At 45.5% G+C, this 24,517-nt stretch overlaps 1 non-coding gene and 6 pseudogenes across 1 annotated transcript; all 7 read right to left on the bottom strand.

Annotated features, from left to right (window-relative positions):
- Positions 1–15,283: 15,283 nt before the first annotated feature.
- Positions 15,284–15,403, bottom strand: LOC141267532 (5S ribosomal RNA; annotated as a pseudogene).
- A 620-nt stretch (positions 15,404–16,023) lies between these two features.
- On the bottom strand, positions 16,024–16,132 carry LOC141268520 (5S ribosomal RNA; annotated as a pseudogene).
- Positions 16,133–17,065: 933 nt separating this feature from the next.
- LOC141268917 (5S ribosomal RNA) lies at positions 17,066–17,184 on the bottom strand (annotated as a pseudogene).
- Positions 17,185–18,116: 932 nt separating this feature from the next.
- On the bottom strand, positions 18,117–18,236 carry LOC141268706 (5S ribosomal RNA; annotated as a pseudogene).
- Positions 18,237–18,444: 208 nt separating this feature from the next.
- On the bottom strand, positions 18,445–18,575 carry LOC141269268 (5S ribosomal RNA; annotated as a pseudogene).
- Positions 18,576–19,280: 705 nt separating this feature from the next.
- On the bottom strand, positions 19,281–19,399 carry LOC141267039 (5S ribosomal RNA). The gene has a single exon (XR_012321058.1). It is a non-coding gene; the product is annotated as a 5S ribosomal RNA (ribosomal RNA).
- A 4,209-nt stretch (positions 19,400–23,608) lies between these two features.
- LOC141269221 (5S ribosomal RNA) lies at positions 23,609–23,739 on the bottom strand (annotated as a pseudogene).
- Between the last annotated feature and the right edge of the window lie 778 nt (positions 23,740–24,517).

The following is a 24,517-nucleotide window of genomic DNA, read 5'->3' as shown; positions in this document are numbered from 1 at the left end:
CATGTCCAATGAACTCGGTTCACCTCATGCACGTCACTGACAGCGTGGGTAATTCTCACGCTGAAGCGGTGAGTGCAGGAGAATTCTCCCACGCTGTCAGTGATGTGCATAAGGTGAGCTCATGTCCAATGAACTCAGCTCACCTCCTGCACGTCACTGACAGCGTGGGAGAATTCTCCTGCACTCAGCGCTTCAGTGTGAGAATTCTCCCACGCTGAAGCGCTGAGTGCATGAGAATTTTCCCACGCTGTCAGTGACGAGCATGAGGTGAGCTGAGTTCATTGGACATTAACTCGGCTCATCTGGATGCCCTCACAGAGAGACACTGTGGAGCGCAAGCAAGCCTGCGCTTCTCAGTGTCTGCGGGATGACAGGCTGGATGGCAGCGTTCTGCTGCGGTCCAGCCTGTCATCTCGATGTAGCAGAGCTGAAGCTGTCATGGGAACCATGGAAAGGTAAGGATGATGTTGCTTTATTATTTTTCTTTTATTTCTGGAGATCGTTGTCTTCAGCTGGAATGGGCGTGATGGTAAGTATGGTTTAATTTAGAACAATAAAGAATTGTGTGTTTATTTCAATTAAAGGACTTTTTTCTGGGTGTTGTGTTTTTTTTAAATACTTTACTAGAAATTCATGGTGGTCATGTTTAATATTGGCGTGACCCCATGAATTTCGGGCTTAGGGCCAGCTGATAATGCCAAGCTGGCCCTAACCCCTTTATTACCCAGTGAGCCACCGCATCAGGGCCCTGGATGAGTTGGGTACAGCGCCAGAAGATGGCGCTTCTATGAACGCGCCATTTTCCGGGGTGGCTGCGGACTGCAATTTGCAGCGGGGGTGGCCCAGAAAGCTTGGGCCTCCCTGCGCTGCGGATTCCAGCCCACAGCTGCCTAGTTGTACTTGGCTGGACACAAAAACAGGGCGAAGCCCCACGTCAATTTTCTTTAAATTATTTCATGAAATAATTAAGAAAAAAAGGGCTTCCCTATATTGTTGTGTCCGGCCAGGTACAAATAGGCAGCTGGTGGTTGGGGGCAGCCCATTCCTGCCTGCTGCACCTGACTGGAAACAAATATAGTGCGAAGCACCACGTCAATTTTTTTTTAATTATTTCATGAATTTCCTGAAATAATTTAAAAAAATTGAAGTGGGGCTTCGCACTATATTTGTGTCCAGCCAGGTACAGCAGGCAGGAACGGGCTGCCCCCAACCACCAGCTGCCTATTTGTACCTGGCCGGACACAACAATATAGAGAAGGCCTTTTTTTCTTAATTATTTCATGAATTTCATGAAATAATTAAAAAAAATTGAAGTGGGGCTTCGCACTATATTTGTGTCCAGCCAGGTACAGCAGGCAGGAACGGGCTGCCCCCAACCACCAGCTGCCTATTTGTACCTGGCCGGACACAACAATATAGGGAAGGCCTTTTTTTCTTAATTATTTCATGAATTTCATGAAATAATTAAAAAAAATTGAAGTGGGGCTTCGCACTATATTTGTGTCCAGCCCGGTACAGCAGGCAGGAACGGGCTGCCCCCAACCACCAGCTGACTATTTGTACCTGGCCGGACACAACAATATAGGGAAGGCCTTTTTTTCTTAATTATTTCATGAATTTCATGAAATAATTAAAAAAAATTGAAGTGGGGCTTCGCACTATATTTGTGTCCAGCCAGGTACAGCAGGCAGGAACGGGCTGCCCCCAACCACCAGCTGCCTATTTGTACCTGGCCGGACACAACAATATAGGGAAGGCCTTTTTTTCTTAATTATTTCATGAATTTCATGAAATAATTAAAAAAAATTGAAGTGGGGCTTCGCACTATATTTGTGTCCAGCCAGGTTCAGCAGGCTGGAACGGGCTGCCCCCAACCACCAGCTGCCTATTTGTACCTGGCCGGACACAACAATATAGAGAAGGCCTTTTTTTCTTAATTATTTCATGAATTTCATGAAATAATTAAAAAAAATTGAAGTGGGGCTTCGCACTATATTTGTGTCCAGCCAGGTACAGCAGGCAGGAACGGGCTGCCCCCAACCACCAGCTGCCTATTTGTACCTGGCCGGACACAACAATATAGGGAAGGCCTTTTTTTCTTAATTATTTCATGAATTTCATGAAATAATTAAAAAAAATTGAAGTGGGGCTTCGCACTATTTTTGTGTCCAGCCAGGTACAGCAGGCAGGAACGGGCTGCCCCCAACCACCAGCTGACTATTTGTACCTGGCCGGACACAACAATATAGGGAAGGCCTTTTTTTCTTAATTATTTCATGAATTTCATGAAATAATTAAAAAAAATTGAAGTGGGGCTTCGCACTATATTTGTGTCCAGCCAGGTACAGCAGGCAGGAACGGGCTGCCCCCAACCACCAGCTGCCTATTTGTACCTGGCCGGACACAACAATATAGGGAAGGCCTTTTTTTCTTAATTATTTCATGAATTTCATGAAATAATTAAAAAAAATTGAAGTGGGGCTTCGCACTATATTTGTGTCCAGCCAGGTACAGCAGGCAGGAACGGGCTGCCCCCAACCACCAGCTGCCTATTTGTACCTGGCCGGACACAACAATATAGGGAAGGCCTTTTTTTCTTAATTATTTCATGAATTTCATGAAATAATTAAAAAAAATTGAAGTGGGGCTTCGCACTCTATTTGTGTCCAGCCAGGTACAGCAGGCAGGAACGGGCTGCCCCCAACCACCAGCTGACTATTTGTACCTGGCCGGACACAACAATATAGGGAAGGCCTTTTTTTCTTAATTATTTCATGAATTTCATGAAATAATTAAAAAAAAATACGTGTGGCTTCGCCCTATTTTTGTGTCCAGCCAGGTACAACTAGGCAGCTGGGGGCTGGAATCTGCAGCGCAGGGAGGCCCAAGCTTTCTGCCCCCCCCCCCCGCTGCAAATTGCAGTCCGCAGCCACCCCGGAAAGTGGCGCGTTCATAGAAGCGCCATCTTCTGGCGCTGTACCCAACTCATCCAGGGCCCTGGTGCGGTGGCTCACTGGGTAATAAAGGGGTTAGGGCCAGCTTGGTATTATCAGCTGGCCCCAAGCCCAAAATTCATGGGGTCACGCCAGTATTAGACATGACCGCCATGAATTTCTAGTACAGTATTTAAAAAAAACACAACACCCAGAATAAAGTCCTTTAATTGAAATAAACACACAATTCTTTATTGTTCTAAATTAAACCATACTTACCATCACACCCATTCCAGCTGAAGCCAACGATCTCCTGCAATAAAAGAAAAATAATAAACCAACCTCATCCTTACCTTTCCATGGTTCCCACGACAGCTTCAGCTCTGCTACATCGAGATGACTGGCTGGACCGCAGCAGAACGCTGCCATCCAGCCTGTCATCCCGCGGACACTGAGAAGCGCAGGCATGCTTGCGCTCCTCACTGTCTCGCTGTGACGGCATCCAGATGAGCCGAGGTCATGTCCTATGAACTCGGCTCACCTCATGCACGTCACTGACAGCGTGGGAAAATTCTCACGCTGAAGTGCTGAGTGCAGGAGAATTCTCCCACGCTGTCAGTGACGTGCATGAGGTGAGCTCATGTCCAATGAACTCAGCTCACCTCATGCACCTCACTGACAGCGTGGGAAAATTCTCCTGCACTCAGCGCTTCAGTGTGAGAATTCTCCCACGCTGAAGCGCTGAGTGCTTGAGAATTTTCCCACGCTGTCAGTGACGTGCATGAGGTGAGCCGAGTTCATTGGACATGACCTCGGCTCATCTGGATGCCGTCACAGCGAGACAGTGAGGAGCGCAAGCATGCCTGCGCTTCTCAGTGTCCGCGGGATGACAGGCTGGATGGCAGCGTTCTGCTGCGATCCAGCCAGTCATCTCGATGTAGCAGAGCTGGAGCTGTCCTGGGAACCATGGAAAGGTAAGGATGATGTTGGTTTATTATTTTATTTTTATTACAGGAGATCGTTGGCTTCAGCTGGAATGGGCGTGACGGTAAGTATGGTTTAATTTAGAACAATAAAGAATTGTGTGTTTATTTCAATTAAAGGACTTTATTCTGGGTGTTTGTGTTTTTTTTAACTTTGAATATGGGGTTAGTAATGGAGGTGTCTTATAGACGCCTCTCCATTACTAACCTGGCCTTGATGTCAGCTGGCATTATAAGCTGACATCAACCCCAGCCCTATTACCCCACTGCCACCGCTACAGGGCAGTGGGAAGAGCGAGGCTAAGTGCCAGAATTGGCGCATCCTATGGATGCGCCATTTCTGGGGCGGCTGACGGCTGGTGTTTCTAGCCTGGGAGGGGGCCAATATTCATGGCACCCTTCCTGAGCTATTAATATCAGTCCCCAGCTGTCTGCCTAGCCTTTGCTAGCTATAAAAATAGGGGGGACCCCACGTCATTTTTTTGGGGGGGTCCCCCATTTTAATAGCTAGTAAAGGCTAAGTATTCAGCTGGGGGCTGATATTAGTAGCCTGGTAAGCTCCGTGGGTATTACCCCCTTCCGAGGCTTCAAACATCTGCCCCAGCCGTCTGCTTAACCTCCGCTAGAGCCTAAAATTATGGGGGATCCCACGCCAATTTTTATTTTAATAAATCCTTTATTTTAACACTAAATGACAAGTACAGTAACCAACACTGTCACTGTACTTATTATAAATGTGACTGACATGTTTCTATCTATCTAATCTATGTGTGATGCTCTATCTTTCTGTTCTAAATTGTCGGGTACCGCTGCTGAATTGCCGGCCAGCTTTTTTAAAGAGACAGTGCATGAAAACACTATTATTTTTTTAAATAAATCCTTTACACTAAATGACAAGTACAGTAAGCAACACTGTCACTGTACTTATTATATATGTGACTGACATGTTTCTATCTATCTAATCTATGTGTGAAGCTCTATTATTTCTGTTCTAAATTGTCGGGTACAGATGCTGAATTGCCGGCTGGCTTTTTTAAAGAGACGGTGCATGAAAACACTAATATTTTTTTTAATAAATCCTTTACACTAAATGACAAGTGCAGTAACCAACACTGTCACTGTACTTCATATATATGTGACTGACATGTTTCTATCTATCTAATCTATGTGTGATGCTCTATTCCTTCTTGTCTAAATTGTCGGGTACCGGTGTATGCCGCTGCTGAATTTGCCGGCCGGCTTTTTTAAAGAGAGTGTCTTCTGAGCAGTTTGTCAGCTTTTGGACACCTTTGCAGGTGTTTTCTATGTGTTTCTATGTGTTTTTGTTTGCCTGCCATTGGTTTTAACGGTGTTCGACGGTGTTCTAAGGTGTTCGACGAACAGTTCGACGAACAGTTCCTCGAACATCCCGGTGTTCGACGAACCGAACCGAACCCGAACACTACAGGGGTGGCTCAACACTATTTCTTATCACCTGCAACGCTTCAATGAAAGCTGGTGAACAGGTAATACCTGGCATATGTGTCCTGTATATAAAGGACTGAGTACTGGTTATGGTGCTATATAAAGCAGGAAAGTGTTGTTAAAATAATGGGTCAGCTTCGAATCATTGCCTTTAAGAAGACTTGTTTTTCAGTTAGATAATCCTTATTTAGCAATACTTTTGTTTGTTCTGTTTTCTTGTAGTGTTCTCATGACCTTTATAAGAATTGGCTCATTGGTTTATAATTATCATACTTGTCCTATGTCTGTACACAAAATAAAGTCCCAATATATCACCACCAAGAAACTCCCTAAGTTCACCATGACCTGAACTGTATTCAGTACTATCAGTGAGAAAGGATGTTGGGAGTATCATACATCATGAATATCCTGCAGATGTATTGACAAGCACCTGTTATTTAATTATTCTGCGCCAAAGATAACATATTACTTACATCATCTCATACGCATGTATCAAAGCACAACCCACGTTGATTGGGGTATATAATTACATTACATCTTAAAATAAACAGAATCATTCTCTTTAGACAGTCTGTAGTGAGTGTCTTATTTGAAGCGTCATTCCTATAGGAAATCTATATAGGTAATCTCTTTTGTCTACCTGAGAAGAAGTGAGATCCCCTCCCGTCTTTAACAGCTGGAGGCCCTTCAGCGAGATCTATTTTTTTCCTTTTAATTTCATCTGAGACTGAACAACTGCTTTACCCCTATCCCGAACAGAAACAAACCCCGGCCGGGTAAGTGAGTGGCCTTAACACTCTGAGCAAATTTCTCTCCGGGAAAGGTGGGGTCGATCTAGGTCAGTCTCCGGGGATCTTGAACGGGAAACCCTCAGGTAGCAATTTTATTATTATTATTATTAATTTTTTTAATATATATTATTACTAACAATTTCACATAACTGGAAAATTACTAATTCAAATACTATATCATATATCTGTATTTTTGCATGCATTAACTATTTCATATAATATATACATAGTACTTCTACATCCCCAATCATTGCTGCTTCCAACTTAACTAACGTTCATACTAAGTGTAACTGTGTTAAGTTCATGCTTATTATAGCAAAAATGTACGAGATATAAGTGATTAGATGACGTGTGCTGAATGCGTGTGTAGTACTCTGCTTAGCAAATACAACAATGGAGCTGTCACGCATTTTAGGAAGCTGCGAGATTAGTGTGGAATCTGAAGGTTAGGGGGCTACGGGAGGAAGATAATACATTCCTTACGTTAGTATATGTGAATATTAACAGTCATTGTTTTGTTGAACCTTATACCATTTATGAATATTGTGATATTGATTCAGCTAGAGCAATAAATAGAATCCAGGATTCACAGGATATAAAGTTATTTTGCCCAGTTGCCCTAGAAAATTTTAATAGGAATTGGAGTACGAGAAGTGCTGTGGTGGAGAATGAGGAGGTGTTAATGACTGAAGTGGTGATTAAGAGAAATGAATAATTGATAGGCTGCAAAAGTATACATGACTTGTGAAAAGTGTTTGTGCTCGGTTACAGTAGTGAGAAAGCGAAAGCCTCATGGTAGGGATACTGCTTCGTTTCTGGAAAGAATACATTTGTACCCTGTAAGTGCACACCAGTATAGGAGAAGTAACGTTACATACCGAGTTTTCCCTGCCATATTGTTCCACATCCACACACTATAGGTAAAGAGTGGCAGTATATTATAGAAAACAGATGGTATATGCCTGTGTGACAGGATATTAATACTCATAATAATTATCTTGCCAATATTGGCACGGACTCAGGAATAGACGTAGGATATTCTTCAAGTGAGGACTCTGACCCAGATGTATGAAGAATATATAGCGATTGCTTTTGGAACGGTTTTTGTTTATAATAGTCTACATTTATTTGTTTAGACAAACTTGTCTCAGCATCAGAGCAGAGCAAAGAGTTGCAGTTCAGCTTAAGTCCCTCGAATCAGGGGTAACTGGCTAACGTACTTGACCAGTTGACCCAGCTGATTGAATCAGGGGTAACCAGCTAACGTATCTGACTGGTTGACCCAGCTGATTATATAGCAGGATACTGAAGATAGGGATCGCAACCCTTGACAAATCCTGTTATGGGTGCTCGAATCTCCAGATCAAGGAACAAGGATCCGAGGTGCACCATGTGTGATCTGGTGAGAATGGAGCATGGCAGGGCAGCTGTAAAAGATGCAACAAAGATATTGAAAAAGAGCTGGTATGCCAGCCAAGGGATGCCTAGATGCTGAGAGATGGAAACGGTTTAGTCAGGAACATTCACAATGGATTGATAAGCATGATTACGGAGCACAGGTTGCAGCCTGGTTGAGAACTAGTGAGAGACATCATCCCCTTTTAATTCCCGATGATGATGAAACTGATCAGGTAGTGATCAGAAGCAGATCTCATGTCATACAACCCCCGACACCTAGTCGGGAACAAGGTCCAATCCAGGCTGCGCCCTCCGCTCAGTCAGAGAATAGATTAGAGCCAAGTGATAGGTCAGAGTCAAGTGTAAGTGTTGAGAAAGAAAAATCACTGTCCGAGGTTTCTACCTCCCCAACAACCATACATAGTGCCAGCACTATCAATTTTCTCCCCCGCATAGTACTGCATCTACTACAGATAGTGACAGATCCCTTCACCTGCATATGACACCATCCCCACCATGACTCCACGAGAAAAAATAATTTTAAAACTAAAAGTAGGCAAGGACGGGACTTGGGGGGGTTGAGGATAAAGAGAGAGAAAGGGAAAATCTAGCTATCAGCTTAGTTGCCAGTGAGGAGGACGGTGGAGAGGAGAACGCAGGCACACACATGCAGCCCACAGACCCTCCCCGCACTCAGCAGCTAAGAGGAACAATAGCACTACGCTCTAAAACATGGATCTGCCCAGGATGTCAGGATAGTAATACAATATTTCAGTGTGAAAACTGTAATCTCGACAAAAGAAAACCAGAGACGGCTGCATTCCCAGTCATTACACAAACAACCAGGGGTACACAGGGGGATGAAGGACAACAGGTAAAACGGATACCACCACTTGGTATAAACCATGGTCTAGGTCAGAACAATTGTCCATGGCAAATAGTTTTCCAGACATGTATAAGAATCCGATAGGATATTATAAGACGGTGAAAGGGGTAGCTGAGAACTATGATGCCACTTGGAGTGATCTGGTACCGCTCTGTAGTCTCAATGGTGGAGTACCACTTGTGGAAAAGGTTAAACAGGTCCACGTAGGAGACGGAATAGAAGCGCTACCGGGTGACACTAAGACCCTAGAATCGAGGAAACCGTTTATCCTCCGGTTAAATGCAGTCACTAAAATAATGGCAGAAAGCCTTATCTCAGGGATGCCAGAGATATTCCAAGAACCTGAGGAAACGGTTGATAAATTCCATGCTAGGTGCATAGCTGTGTTTAAAGATCATGATTATAATTTGAATAATCCAAGGGAATTGGGGTTTCTGAGAAATATGTTTATCACTGGTCTCAGAGAAGACCTCAGGGCAGAGGTGTTTAAGCTGCACCCAGAATGCTTATATGCCCCTTGGAGCAGTAAATATCCACATTCAGAGGATTAGAACAGGCCATAAATAAGAGAAAAAGAAAGATAAGGTCACCCCAATTATGGTAAATATACACCCAGATGCCTTTCAGGACACTATTAAGGACACAGTAAAGTCAGTTACCCGAATTACTTTAGGCGGAAAAGTAGACGGGAAAAAAAAAAAAATAATAAATGGACCCAGAGGATTGTAAACAAAGGGTTTCTGTTTTGGGTACGGTGAGAAGGGTCACATCTAAAAGGAAACTGAACCTGTAAATGTTAAAGATAGCACATGCTATTGACTTATGTACCCATCTTCTTGTCTCAGATAAATATCCTAGAAATTTAATAGGTGCAGACATTCTTAATGTAGTGAATGCAATGATTAAATTTGGAAAGAAAGGTGTTACCATTGCAGGTCCATTATCTGAAACAACAATATCAACAATGATGTCAATAATTCAACTTGAAAAGGAGGTGGATACAGGTCTCGATGACAACATACAGGAGATGCCTGGTAACGTACCAACCGTACTATGGGTACAAGATAAAACGGATGTTGGACTGTTAAAAATAACCCCAGTGACAATTAGGTTGAAGCCTCGTGTTGCACCGGTACGTATGAGACAATATCCCCTGAGCAAGGAGCAAACAGAAGCAATTGCACTACAGGTGAATAAATACCTAGAAAAAGGTATAATCAAGGAATGTATGGTCCATGATTTGAGAGAGATTAATAAATTAATGGTTGTAGACACGCCCATAGTACCAAATCCACATACCCTATTAAATCAAATTCCATCTAATGCAAAATTTTTCAGTGATTGACCTCAGTAATGCTTTCTTCTCAGTGCCAATAGATGATGAGAGCCAGCTGCTGTTTGCCTTCATCCATGGAGGAAAGCAGTATTGCTGGACCCGGTTGCCTCAGGGGGGGGAGCAACTTCTCCCTCCATGTTCTCAGAGGCAATGGCAGGAGTACTTCTCTCTTGGCATCCTGAGAATCAAGACATTCAGCTACTTCAGTATGTGGATGATCTACTGTTGTGTACCCCAAGTAAGGATGTATGTTTAAAAGAGACATTATCTTTACTAATCTTCTTGTACCACGAAGGTTACAAGGTATCCAAGGAAAAACTGTAAATTGCAAAGGAAAGAGTAGTGTTCTTAGGACATTGTATCTCCTTCCCACTCAAACATATCACTCCAGAATGGAAAAAAAAAACAACAACAATCAGTCAGGCTGTAGAACCAACAACTTCCAGCGCATTAAGAACGTTCCTGGGGCTGGTCAGCTACTGTAGAGAGTGGATTCCTTCTGCATCTGCCATGATGCAGCCCCTATTTCACATGCTCTCTGCATGCAATAAGGGTCAGCTTTATTTGCTGACCCTAAAAGAAAAACAGGGGTTTCAAATTCTCAAGGACGCCATTCTCTCAGCACCAGCACTAAAAATCCCCAACTACGGCCTACCATTTTTCCTTTTCTGTCATAAATCAGGGGGGCATGCTAAAAGTGTGCTCACCCAAAAATATGGAGGTAGACATCGTCCTCTAGGATACTACTCTGCTCAGCTCAATGTTGTTGTAAAGGGAGCACCCTCATGCATCAGAGCGGTAGCCGCCTGTGCAATGTTGAAAGAAAAGGTGGCTAATATAGTGCTAGACAATGCACTAGAAATTCAAGATCCCCATTCAGTACAGGAACTTCTGCTCCAGGCCAGGACAAAACACCTGTCCATGAGCAGATTGACCAAGTACGAGGTGGCAATATTGACTCTCCCAAATGTCACTATCAGAAGGTGTACAACTCTTAACCCTGCCACACTAATACCTGAACCAATTGATGATGAAACATTACACCTTGAGCATAACTGCTTTGAGTTAATGGACGCAGAAACTAAACCACTAGCCAATGTACAAGAAACACCAATTTCCGAGGTGGATCTAGAGCTATATGTAGATGGCTCCCGATACTACCTAGATGGGAAGCCCCATACAGGCTATGCCATAGTCAGTCAAAATGAAGTATTAAAGGATGAGGCACTGTCCCCTAGAATGTCTGCCCAGGAAGCTGAGTTAAAAGCACTCGCTGAAGCATGTATAATTGCAGAAAACAGAATTGAGAATGTTTTTACAGACAGTCGCTACGCATTTGGCATTTGCCATGATTATGGTCCCATATGGAAAAGCAGAAAGTTTATTGGTTCTTCTGGTAAACCCATAAAGAATGCAGAAGCAGTAGCACAACTCCACAGAGCGTTGGAGTTCACACCAAAGAGTGCACAAAAGAGGCTGAGGGAAACAGGAGGGCGGATGCAGCTGCAAAAGCTGCAGCCCTGTTGCCCCTCCCAGTAGAAACATTCACTGTGCAAGTGTCTGGGAGTGTGGACCTGGATCTCTTGCAGAGCCTACAGGATCAGGCCTCTGCACCAGAAAAGGAAGAATAGACTAAACGCTCAGCTAAACAGGGAAAAGATGGACTGTGGAGAGCAGATGGCAAATACTGTCTGCCAAGATCCCTGTACTCTATGATGTGCACTCTTTCTCATGGACCAACCCATCAGTCCAAGGATGCAATGGTAAGTCAGGTAAAGATCTATTGGGTAGCACCAGAATTCCACTATGCTGCTGTTAAATTCATACAGGGATGCATAATCTGTGCATGTCACAATGTGGGAAAAACGGTGAAAGTGCCACCAAAGTGCACTGTGAGACCATTATACCCGTTTCAGCGACTTCAGATAGATTTCATTCAGCTCCCGAAGGTAGGCATTTATGAGTATGTGTTTGTCTGTATCGACTTATTCTCATCATGGCCAGAGGCCTGTGATATAGAACAAGCACAGCGGATCAAGGAAGGTGTGCGGAAGGCAAATGCCTTAGAAAATTTACCACTACCCGAGTGGCTCGCTTGCATGAATCCTTTAAACTTATTTAGGGAAGTTTGAGGGTGAATAAGTGGTGTCATACATTTCTTGATCCAGGCTGTGTTTATAATAGTGGTGGTTGCAATAATCATGAAACTTTTTGTGATGATGATAAAGAAAATTCTTGCTTCTAATTGTAAATGTTTTCCAGGTAAATCCCAATATAAAATTAATACAGACACTGAAGTGAAACAAACCCAAGTCCTTACTACAATAATAACCACAGTACAGCGAGAATGCATCTTCTGCAACAAGATTACTGCAGCAGACTTATCGGATTGTATGTTCTGCGCAAAACCATTGGTCTGAAAAGCAAATCCTACCAGCAGAGGATGGAACCTGATAGATGCTGAACTCTCAGCTACTATTTGCTCAAAGATACCGAACATATAACTTGTAGTTGTATATACACAGCAGTCTATTATATTAAAGTAGACATATACCTGACAATCCCTCTATACATATAGCAACTATACTCAGAAAATGGTAGGGAAAGTAAGGGACAGTGGGTCTGATAACAAATTAATTTGAACGGATGCGCAGCAGGACTGGCATCCCACTACATACGGAGGGTAAGCCCCGTGATGTCGTGAAGTAGGGTTAATTTGCAGGCCTAGAATTTAGGTAGGGACATGAGGGACAGACAGTATGACAAGATGATAAAAAGAGGGGAATTGTTAAAATAATGGGTCAGCTTCGAATCATTGCCTTTAAGAAGACTTGTTTTTCAGTTAGATAATCCTTATTTAGCAATACTTTTGTTTGTTCTGTTTTCTTGTAGTGTTCTCATGACCTTTATAAGAATTGGCTCATTGGTTTATAATTATCATACTTGTCCTATGTCTGTACACAAAATAAAGTCCCAATATATCACCACCAAGAAACTCCCTAAGTTCACCATGATCTGAACTGTATTCAGTACTATCAGTGAGAAAGGATGTTGGGAGTATCATACATCATGAATATCCTGCAGATGTATTGACAAGCACCTGTTATTTAATTATTCTGCGCCAAAGATAACATATTACTTACATCATCTCATACGCATGTATCAAAGCACAACCCACGTTGATTGGGGTATATAATTACATTACATCTTAAAATAAACAGAATCATTCTCTTGAGACAGTCTGTAGTGAGTGTCTTATTTGAAGCGTCATTCCTATAGGAAATCTATATAGGTAATCTCTTTTGTCTACCTGAGAAGAAGTGAGATCCCCTCCCGTCTTTAACAGTGTCAAGTTAACCCTTGCTTTACTGACCAAAGACGTCACATCTGTTCCAAAAGTGACACGAGACCAGTGCGGACACACGGAAGATTCCAAAGACGATCCAACGTAAGTCCAGGTGACACTGCACAGATATTAAAGCTACATTTCATCCATGGACTTTGTTTTCTTATCAACTGACACACATGATGTTTCTAATAAAGTGTACAGTTTATGGACTGAACAATAATGAGCACAATTATGGACTGTACAATATCTACATGCTGTAATTTATTTCAAAGGAGTTTTCATCTAAAGACTGTGTTATAAAAGAACCAAGAAGAAGACGAGACGACGACCCGATGACAGCAGATGATGACGATTGAACCCGCGATTGCTTCAATTTAGATATAGGGAAGTATAATTATACATATTAAATGAATATTAGTCACGGCTTACCATAACATGAATTCACATCATTATATAACAATAATCCGATATTGATACTATTATTACTATTACTATTATTATGGAAATTTAATGATATTGCCAAGGAAGAAGGAAAGAAAAAATGATTGATGAATGTATCTTCTTTTGAGATTTTTCAGTTAAAGTCCTTTTATTCTCAAAAAGGGGGAAATGTTCAATGGTTAATTATGGAAATTCATTTGGAATGTTAATCGATAATCATTTTTCTGAGTTCTATGCCTCAGCCATCGTGTCTAGTTGACATGCGCTATTTGTGTGTGTATTTTTGGTTCACTACCATATGTAGAACAGGTGTCCATACGACTGGCTATAAAAGCCCATGGTACAGAAAGGGGGGGCTCTCTTGCTCTGCCCACCCCAAAAGACACAGAATCTTCATGCTGAGAAGCAGATGACATGTAGGCCTGGACACATGCTGGACAAAGACATGATTTACCAGCCAGGATCCAATTAAAGTTGGGTGAATCTCAACAATTAAACAATTAAGCTAATTATTGACAAATGGACAATTACTTTATAACTAATTATTGTATGTACCTGCTGCAATCTGATTCTTTTTAATGGACAATCCAAGAATAAATAAATACATTTTTTCATAAGAATATCGTGATATTGATACTTTGAGAAGTCCTCAGTAGAAAAAAATAACACAGGAAGAGTATTATTTTACAGTCTCCCATCCAAGTACTAACCAGGCCCAACCCTGCTAAGCTTCCAAGATCAGATGAGATCGGGCGTGTTCAGGGTGGTGTGGCCGTAGGCAGAGACATGCCTCTCACTTGCTGCTTTTCTACTTTGACGTCTGGCTGCCGGCTGCCCTTTCCAGTGCTCAGCAAGACCAGGTCCTTTTGTGCTTTCCCTTCTCTTCAATTTTTTTGCTGGATTCCTTAAAAGGTCTTGTAGACACAACGCCTTACTCAGAGCCGCTGAGCTCACTGATCGACTGCAGCGCTGTAGACGGAACGTCAGCTTCACGGCCAATGCCACAGGCCGGGAGCAGAGGCGAGACTCACCGGTAGACCCGGGTAGGGTGAGTAGAGCGCGGTTAGTTGCTTTCTAATAGGCTGCAGCCGGGGATTAACTTTTAATGAAAGGGAACAATCCCTTTGACTGTCTGCAGCGCGCCACACCTAGGAAGCGCACTCTCACACACAAGCCAGCATGCACACGTGCTCGCACGTGACAACACCCCCCATCTGCCTCTACAACCTCTCTGTCACCATGCGTCAGACTCTCCTGCCTGTTTTATGATTTCAGGGCCCTATCAGGAATCACCTCCTCCTCTCCCCAATTTCTTCCTTGCCTTCCTTGCACTGAGGTTAGCTCTTTGTCAGCCGTCTGGCTTGGTTACACAAGCTTCTTTGCAGAGAAACATGTTACTTCTGCTGGCCCTCGCTAGGCGACCGGCATCCAAACCTTCCCTGGGCACCTGCTGAATGCCTGGCCCCTTCACGGCCCCGGGTGCTTTTAACGCCATCATTTCCACCCGGTGAGCTGCGGAGTCAATAAGCACTCCTAGCCATGACAAGGAGCTCAGTGTCAAGCCTGCGTGGTAGCGTACTTAGCTGCCAACTGGCTCAGAGGCCTTGGGGCTTCCATCATCTAAGTTGCTTAAGGTCGGTGTCCGGCAAGGCGCCGTTCCATGCTAGCCGAGCTGGGCAGTAGGGCAAAACGTCATCAAAATGGTCTACAGCACCCGGTGTTCCCAGGAGGTCTCCCATCCAAGTACTGTCCAAGCCCAGCTCTGCTTTGCTTCCAAGATCAGACGAGATTGGGCGTATCCAAGGTGGTATGGCCAGTAGACGCTGCTCGATCCATTGCCCGGCCAGCCTTTCTCAGGATCGCTTGATGGCGAGCAATCTGGCCGTGACGGGGCGGGCTCCGAAGGCTCCATGCAAAGTCTGTGCCGTCCCTACAGGTGTGGTTTGTTTAGCAGTGATTCACCCGCCGCATCAGTTGTCTTCAAAAATGTCTCAGCGCAGGGTCTCCTGCAGGCTAAACCCTTCATCGCGGTAATGTGACAGAAAGAGCAAGCTGGACCCGTAACTTGGTGGCGGAGCGAGACGTCCAGGGTGAATGAAGGAAGAGGGTGAGATGGTTGCCAGTGACTTTGAGCTGCTCTTCATGGGGGAGGGTCGTGTTGCCTGCAAAAGTCTTCTGCTTGGGGTTACCGGTTGTTGCCTCCAGCCACCCGGGAGACGCTGGTCCTGGTGAAAAGGAGCCTAGTATTAAAAGTAAATAAGCAAAAATGCTGGAGGCCCACGGTGATCAGAAGGATGCTGGTATTTTGCAGAGATGAAATAGCGCAAGAGAGAAAGCAAATGAAAAAAAGAAAAGAGAATGAATGTGTGCACTTGTGAAAGGGAATGGAAAAAAGGCATAGAAGAGAGCGCCCCCTGCTGGTGGAAGGAAGGAAAAAGCAAAAGCCTACAGCACCTGGTATTCCCAGGAGGTCTCCCATCCAAGTACTAACCAGGCCCAACACTGCTTAGCTTCTGAGATCAGATGTGTTCAGGATGGTGTAGCCGTAGGCAGACACAAGCCTCTCTCTTGCTGCTTTTCTACTTTGAAGTCTTGCTGCCGGCTGCCCTTTCCAGTGCTCAGCAAGACCAGGTCCTTTTGAGCTTTCCCTTCTCTTCAATTTTTTTGCTGGCTTCCTTAAAAGGTCTTGTAGACACAACGCCCCACTCAGAGCCGCTGAGCTCACTGATCGGCTGCAGCGCTGTCGACTGAACGTCGGCTTCACGGCCAATGCCACAGGCCGGGAGCAGAGGCGAGACTCACCGGTAGACCCGGGTAGGGTGAGTAGAGCACGGTTAGTTGCTTTCTAATAGCCTGCAGCCGGGGATTAACTTTTAATGAAAGGGAACAATCCCTTTGACTGTCTGCAGCGCGCCACACCTAGAAAGCGCACTCTCACACACAAGCCAGCATGCACACGTGCTCGCACATGACAACACCCCCTATCTGCCTCTACAACCTCTCTGTCACCATGCGTCAGACTCTCCTGCCTGTTTTATGATTTCAGGGCCCTAGCAGGAATCACCCCCACCCACCCCAATTCCTTCCGCACCTTCCTTGCACTGAGGTTAGCTCTTTGTCAGCCGTCTGGCTTGGTTACACAAGCTTCTTTGCAGAGAAACATGTTACTTCTGCTGGCCCTCGCTAGGCGGCCGGCATCCAAAACCTTCCCTGGGCACCTGCTGTAAGCCTGGCCCCTTCACGGCCCCGGGTGCTTTTAACGTCATCATTTCCACACGGCGAGCTGCGCAGTCAATAAGCACTCCTAGCCGTGGCAAGGAGCTCGGTGTCAGGCGTGCGTGAAGGCAGCGGGGTAGCGTACTTAGCTGCCAACTGGCTCAGAGGCCTTGGGGCTTCCATAATCTAAGTTACTTAAGGTCGGTGTCCGGCAAGGCGCCATTCCATGCTAGCCGAGCTGGGCAGTAGGGCAAAACGTCATCAAAATGGTCTGCAGCACCCGGTGTTCCCAGGAGGTCTCGCATCCAAGTACTAACCAGTCCTGACCCTGCTTAGCTTCCAAGTTCAGACGAGATCGGGCGTGTTCAGGGTGGTGTGGCCGTAGGCAGAGGCAAGCCTCTCACTTGCTGCTTTTCTACTTTGACGTCTGGCTGCCGGCTGCCCTTTCCAGTGCTCAGCAAGACCAGGTCCTTTTGTGCTTTCCCTTCTCTTCAATTTTTTGCTGGCTTCCTTAAAAGGTCTTGTAGACACAATGCCCCACTCAGAGCCGCTGAGCTCACTGATCGGCTGCAGCGCTGTCGACGGAACGTCAGCTTCACGGCCAATGCCACAGGCCGGGAGCAGAGGCGAGACTCACCGGTAGACCCGGGTAGGGTGAGTAGAGCGCGGTTAGTTGCTTTCTAATAGCCTGCAGCCGGGGATTAACTTTTAATGAAAGGGAACAATCCCTTTGACTGTCTGCAGCGCGCCACACCTAGGAAGCGCACTCTCACACACAAGCCAGCATGCACACGTGCTCGCAAGTGACAACATCCCCTATCTTCCCCTACAACCTCTCCGTCACCATGCGTCAGATTCTCCTGCCTGTGTTATGATTTCAGGGCTCTAGCAGGAATCACCCCCCCCCTCCCCAATTCCTTCCTTGCCTTCCTTGCTCTGAGGTTAGCTCTTTGTCAGCTGTCTGGCTTGGTTACACAAGCTTCTTTGCAGAGAATCATGTTACTTCTGCTGGCCCTCGCTAGGCGGCTGGCATCCAAATCTTTCCCTGGGCACCTGCTGAAAGCCTGGCCCCTTCACGGCCCCGGGTGCTTTTGACCCCATCATTTCCACACGGCGAGCTTTGGAGTCAATAAGCACTCCTAGCCGTGTCAAGGAGCTCGGTGTCAGGCCTGCGTGAAGGCGGCGGGGTAGCGTACTTAGCTGCCAACTGGCTCAGAGGCCTTGGAGCTACCATCATCTAAGTTACTTAAGGTCGGTGTCCGGCAAGGCGCCGTTACATGCTAGCCGAGCTGGGCAGTAGGGCAAAACGTCATCAAAATGGTCTACAGCACCCAGTGTTCCCAGGAGGTCTCCCATCCAAGTACTGTCTGAGCCCAGCACTGCTTTGCTTTCGAGATCAGACAAGATCGGGCGTATCCAAGGTGGTATGGCCAGTAGACGCTGCTCAATCCATCGCCCGGCCAGCCTTTCTCAGGATCGCTTGGTGGCGAGCAATCTGGCCGTGACGGGGCGGGCTCCGAAGGGTCCATGCAAAGGGTGTGCCGTCCCTACAGGTGTGGTTTATTTAGCAGTGATTTACCCGCCGCATCAGGTGTCTTCAAAAATGTCTCGGCGCAGGGTCTTCTGTCTCCAGGGTCTCATCAAAATGGTCTACAGCACCCGATGTTCCCAGAAGGTCTCCCATCCAAGTACTAACCAGGCCCAAATCTGCTTAGCTTCCGAGATCAGACGAGATTGGGCATGTTCAGGGGCATGTTCAGGTTGGTGTGGCTATAGGCAGAGACAAGCCTCTCACTTGCTGCTTTTCTACTTTAAAGTCTGTAGACAGAAGACCCCACTCAGAGCCGCTGAGCTCACTGATCGGCTGCAGCGCTGTCGACGGAACGTCGGCTTCACGACCAATGCCACAGGCCGGGAGCAGAGGCGAGACTCACCGGTAGACCCGGGTCCATGCAAAGGCTGTGCCGTCCCTACAGGTGTGGTTTGTTTAGCAGTGATTTACCCGCCGCATCAGGTGTCTTCAAAAATGGCTCGGCGCAGGGTCTCCTGTAGGCTAAACCCTTCATCGCGGTAATGTGACAGAAAGAGCAAGCTGGACCCGTAACTTGGGGGCGGAGCGAGACGTCCAGGGGTGAATGAAGGAAGAGGGTGAGATGGTTGCCAGTGACTTTGAGCTGTTCTTCTAGGGGGAGGGTCGTGTTGCCTGCAAAGGTCTTCTGCTTGGGGTTACCGGTGGTTGCCTCCAGCCACGCGGGAGACGCTGGTCCTGGTGAAAAGGAGCCTAGTATTAAAAGTAAAGAAGCAACAATGCTGGAGGCCCACGGTGATCAGAAGGATGCCGGTATTTTGCAGAGATTAAATAGCGCAAGAGAGAAATCAAATGAAAAAAAGAAAAGAGAATGAATGTGTGCACTTGTGAAAGGGAATGGAAAAAAGGCATAGAAGAGAGTGCCCCCTTCTGGTGGAAGGAAGGAAAAAGCAAAAGGCTACAGCACCTGGTATTCCCAGGCGGTCTCCCACCCAAGTTTTAACCAGGCCCAACCCTGCTTAGCTTCCGAGATCAGACGAGATCGAGTGTGTTCAGGGTGGTGTGGCCGTAGGCAGAGACAAGGTTCTCACTTGCTGCTTTTCTACTTTGAAGTCTGGCTGCCGGCTGCCCTTTCCAGTGATCAGCAAGACCAGGTCTTTTTGTGCTTTCCCTTCTCTTCAATTTTTTTACTGGCTTCCTTAAAAGGTCTTGTAGACAGAAGGCCCCACTCAGAGCCACTGAGCTCACTGATCGGCTGTAGCTCTGTCGACGGAACGTCAGCTTCACGGCCAATGCCACAGGCCGGGAGCAGAGGCGAGACTCACCGGTAGACCCGGGTAAAGTGAGTAGAGCGCGGTTAGTTGCTTTCTAATAGCCTGCAGCCGGGGATTAACTTTTAATGAAAGGGAACAATCCCTTTGACTGTCTGCAGCGCGCCACACCTAGGAAGCGCACTCTCACACACAAGCCAGCATGCACACGTGCTCGCACGTGACAACACCCCCTATCTGCCCCTACAACCTCTAAGTCACCATGCGTCAGACCCTCCTGCCTGTTTTATGATTTCAGGGCCCTAGCAGGAATCACCCCCCCCCCCAATTCCTTCCTTGCCTTCCTTGCACTGAGGTTAGCTCTTTGTCAGCCGTCTGCCTTGGTTACACAAGCTTCTTTGCAGAGAAAAATCTTACTTCTGCTGGCCCTCGCTAGGCGGCCGGCATCCAAAACCTTCCCTGGGCACCTGCTGTAAGCCTGGCCCCTTCACGGCCCCGGGTGCTTTTAACGCCATCATTTCCACACGGCGAGCTGCGGTGTCAATAGGCACTCCTAGCCGTGGCAAGGAGCTCGGTGTCAGGCCTGCGTGAAGGGCGGCGGGGTAGCGTACTTAGCTGCCAACTGGCTCAGAGGCCTTGGGGCTTCCATCATCTAAGTTACTTAACACTAGGACTACTGGACTCGTGACCCCGCCTAGAACTACTGAAAGTAGTCATTTTGACTCCTTGCTTGTTTTCGTTTATTTTTAAAGTTTCATTTGTGGTTATTTATTAATAATTATATTTTTTGTAATGTATTATTATTGTGAGATCCAACAGTAATGCTTTTGATTGTTTTTTTTCTGCTTTTCTTATTTTTCTACAGAAAATAACAATAATTATAATTGACGTTTTTCAAACATTTTTTTTTATTCAAGTGCACACATATAAACAACAACTGAAGAACAAAAAGCAGAGAAAATGTAGGTGGAGGAGCATAAAAATGAAAATATGGCGCAGAATTCACCTTCTAAACATTTGGTGTTTCGCATTTTAGGCATTGCCTTTGATTTATGGCAGTACATTGCCCACATAAAGACTTACCACAAGTCTTACAATTTCCGACAGATCTATTTTTCTTGCACTTTTCTTTGATCTGGCAAAATTTTGTTTGAACCATCACTTCTGAGCATGTAGAAACTTGGGACGTGGAACCCTTTTCCCTATCTGTGACATAAGGACCACTCAACTCTCTCACAAGCGTTTGCAAAAATGCCTTGCGTGACATTTTTTGGTGGGTAATCTCCTTGAATATTACCCATGCATTTATACCCGCAAAGTCTAAGGCATTTTCAAATGCATGAACAGGCCATCTCCTTGTGCATGTTCGTGTGGTATATTTTCGTGCCATCTGATCCACTACATCTACTCCATATTTTGTTTCATTGTAAAACTTTACCGTTTCTGGAGTTTTTTTAGCGGAATCAGACGCAACAACAACATCTGGATGGACGGAACTCAAAATGACAACATTTTTGTTGGGCTTTCCTTGATCTACTGTAAGTGTAAAATTGTCTTCATTTCTAAACACTTTAGTGTTGTACAATTCCTCTTTCATGGATTTTATTTCTTTAGGCACTTCTCGCCTTATCTTGTTCAGTGTTCCCACGATGGTTGTTCCTTTGCTTTTTAGCTATTTAGCTCATTTTACTGAAGTAAAATAATTATCGGTTGTAACATTGCGACCTTTTTTCAAAAACGGGTCCAATAACTTCATTACCACATGGTCAGCTAAACAGTCCTCAGCACGGCGTGTGTCATCTTTGCCTAGATAAGGGAAGCCATTTGCCAGATATTTGCTCCTCTTATCAACAGCTAGCCAATATTTGTGGCCATATTTATCTGGTTTGGAAGGCATGTACTGCGTGAATGGACACCTAGTTTTGCTTGGGAAAAGTTGCTCATCCACCGTTATGTATGGGCCAGGTTTGTAACACGCAATACAATTTTCAATAAACCTGTCCCACACAGTAGAAAATAGAGCAAACTTGTCCGTTTGCAGTCTCTCCGATCGAGTAGATATCTCATCAAATCTGAGAAACCTCATAATTTCAACAAAGCGGTCCCTAGACATTGTCGCTTTGCAAAACGGTATTCCCCAGTCATTACACCAAATACTGCTAATCGAGTGACGGTTCGTGCCAGATATTCCACGAGCATAGAATATCGCAATGAATGCATCTAGCTCCTCATCAGATAGAGTAAACTGTAAATTATTGTTCCTGCATGCTTCTGCAAGCGTACAGTTCTTTATATGTGTCAATATATATGAATCAAAAAATAAACGCCATGCGCTCAAAGGACTATCGATAATGATATTTCTTCTGGCGTATCCTGTAGGGCCAGGTGCTTCTCGAAGAATATTTTGGCTGTCACGCCTACCAGGCAAGTGTTCTCCAATTTCAACAGGTTTCCATTGAATACCATCCGCTGAAACTAGTATTCCTTCAGATTCGCCTTCTCTGGTGTTTGTTGTTGCATTACCTTCGCCGCCATCGTTATCTGTTGTTCTCTCATTTCTGGGACGTTTTGCTGATTTTTTCTGTCCACAACCAGGAGGATGGTCACGAGGCAACATAACTGCATGAGCCCGATCCCCAGTTGTTGTGCTTGGAATATCTGTAAAAAAGTTGATGAATATTTAGAATTTTTGTTTTGTAAGGGTCCGTGCACACTGGCTGGATTAGCGGCGGAATATCCGACCGGATATTCTCACCACAATCCGGCCCGTACCTGCCCGCTCAGGTACAGAGCGGAGTTTCATACCTGAAGCTCCGCTCCGAACCCCGGGCTGGAGCCGCTGTCTGGGACGGAGCCGTGCTCGCGCGTAAGCAAGCGCTGCTCTGTCCCTGACAGCGGCTCCAGCCCGGGGTTCGGAGCGGAGCTTCAGCCATGAGCGGGCAGGTACGGCCTGTATTGCGGCAAGAATATCCAGATGGCTATTCAGCCAGAATTCTGCTAGTGTGCACAGGCCCTAACTCAGTGTGTGGAAGAACAAATAAATACACATAACTACTTACCTTCTGGATTTGTTCCTTCTGAGTCTTCAGATTCACTTGCTATGTTCTGAGGAATGAAATCTTCATCACTGTCAGAATCAAATACTTGTTCCTGCAATTCGGATTCCGATTCATCCTCCGGTATGGATTGCAAAGTAGCCAGAATATCCTGAGGCTTTATCAAACGTCTTCTCTCCATATTCCTCACAAATTCCATAATTCTATATAGTTCCCTGCTGAAAAATAGAAATGAAATGAAAACTAAAAGAAATAATAACTGTTCTGCCACCTTCAAAAGTAGGTGGGCTGAATCAGTTGACAGACAGCTAAACTATTTCATAACAATTCATACCTGTATGAGTCTTCAGGGCTCGTATGTCTGCGTCTGTTCTCTTTGTCTCTTCAGCTGAACTGAAAGTAAAGTTACTATCCAGAATACTGTCTCCTGCTAGGACCTTAGAAAAACACCACCCTTCATTAGCATAAGATAAGAGCCTAGAGTAAACAAGCTATTTTGTTCAGCATTACACAGTAATACAAGCAGGTAAAACACAAGGAAAATGTGAAAAGTTGACATGTAAATTGAACTACATATATATGAACATCAGGGTAAATAAGACAGAGTGAAAAAATTATGCACAAAACTTTATAGCAACATTTAGTGACAAAAGGACCTCAAAATATAGTAGGGAGTCAAAATGACTCCCTTCAGTAGTTCTTGGTAAATTTTGAAAAAAACGCGCAAATTTTTCACCAAAATTATTTATTCTCACAAAATCTTTTTTCACATCATATTTGAGGAAAAGTCACCGAGTTTCAAGCCGGAATTCTGAAAAATGTAGTCACAGAAGATAAATAAAAAACTAAAGGAGTCAAAATGACTCCATCAGTAGTTCTAGTGTTAAGGTCGATGTCCGGCAAGGTGCCGTTCCATGCTAGCCGAGCTGGGCAGTAGGGCAAAACGTCATCAAAATGGTCTACAGCACCCGATGTTCCCAGAAGGTCTCCCATCCAAGTACTAACCAGGCCCAAATCTGCTTAGCTTCCGAGATCAGACGAGATTGGGCATGTTCAGGGGCATGTTCAGGTTGGTGTGGCCATAGGCAGAGACAAGCCTCTCACTTGCTGCTTTTCTACTTTAAAGTCTGGCTGCCGGCTGCCCTTTCCAGTGCTCAGCAAGACCAGGTCCTTTTGTGCTTTCCCTTCTCTTCAATTTTTTTGCTGGCTTCCTTAAAAGGTCTTGTAGACAGAAGACCCCACTCAGAGCCGCTGAGCTCACTGATCGGCTGCAGCGCTGTCGACGGAACGTCGGCTTCACGACCAATGCCACAGGCCGGGAGCAGAGGCGAGACTCACCGGTAGACCCGGGTAGGGTGAGTAGAGCGCGGTTAGTTGCTTTCTAATAGCCTGCAGCCGGGGATTAAATTTTAATGAAAGGGAACAATCCCTTTGACTATCTGCAGCGCGCCACACCTAGGAAGCGCACTCTCACACACAAGCCAGCATGCACACGTGCTCGCACGTGACAACACCCCCTATCTGCCCCTACAACCTCTCCGTCACCATGCGTCAGACTCTCCTGCCTGTTTTATGATTTCAGGGCCCTAGCAGGAATCACCCCCCCCTCCCCAATTCCTTCCGCACCTTCCTTGCCTTCCTTGCACTGAGGTTAGCTCTTTGTCAGCCGTCTGGCTTGGTTACACAAGCTTCTTTGCAGAGAAACATGTTACTTCTGCAGGCCCTCGCTAGGCGGCCGGCATCCAAAACCTTCCCTGGGCACCTGCTGAAAGCCTGGCCACTTCACGGCCCCGGGTGCTTTTAACGCCATCATTTCCACATGGCGAGCTGCGGAGTCAATAAGCACTCCTAGCCGTTTCAAGGAG

The sequence above is a fragment of the Phyllobates terribilis genome, unplaced genomic scaffold (assembly GCF_046119375.1).
Source record: "Phyllobates terribilis strain yellow unplaced genomic scaffold, ASM4611937v1 Scaffold_4__5_contigs__length_816908805, whole genome shotgun sequence".
Taxonomy (NCBI): Eukaryota; Metazoa; Chordata; class Amphibia; order Anura; family Dendrobatidae; genus Phyllobates; species Phyllobates terribilis.
This window is presented reverse-complemented; position numbering and strand designations above follow the sequence as displayed.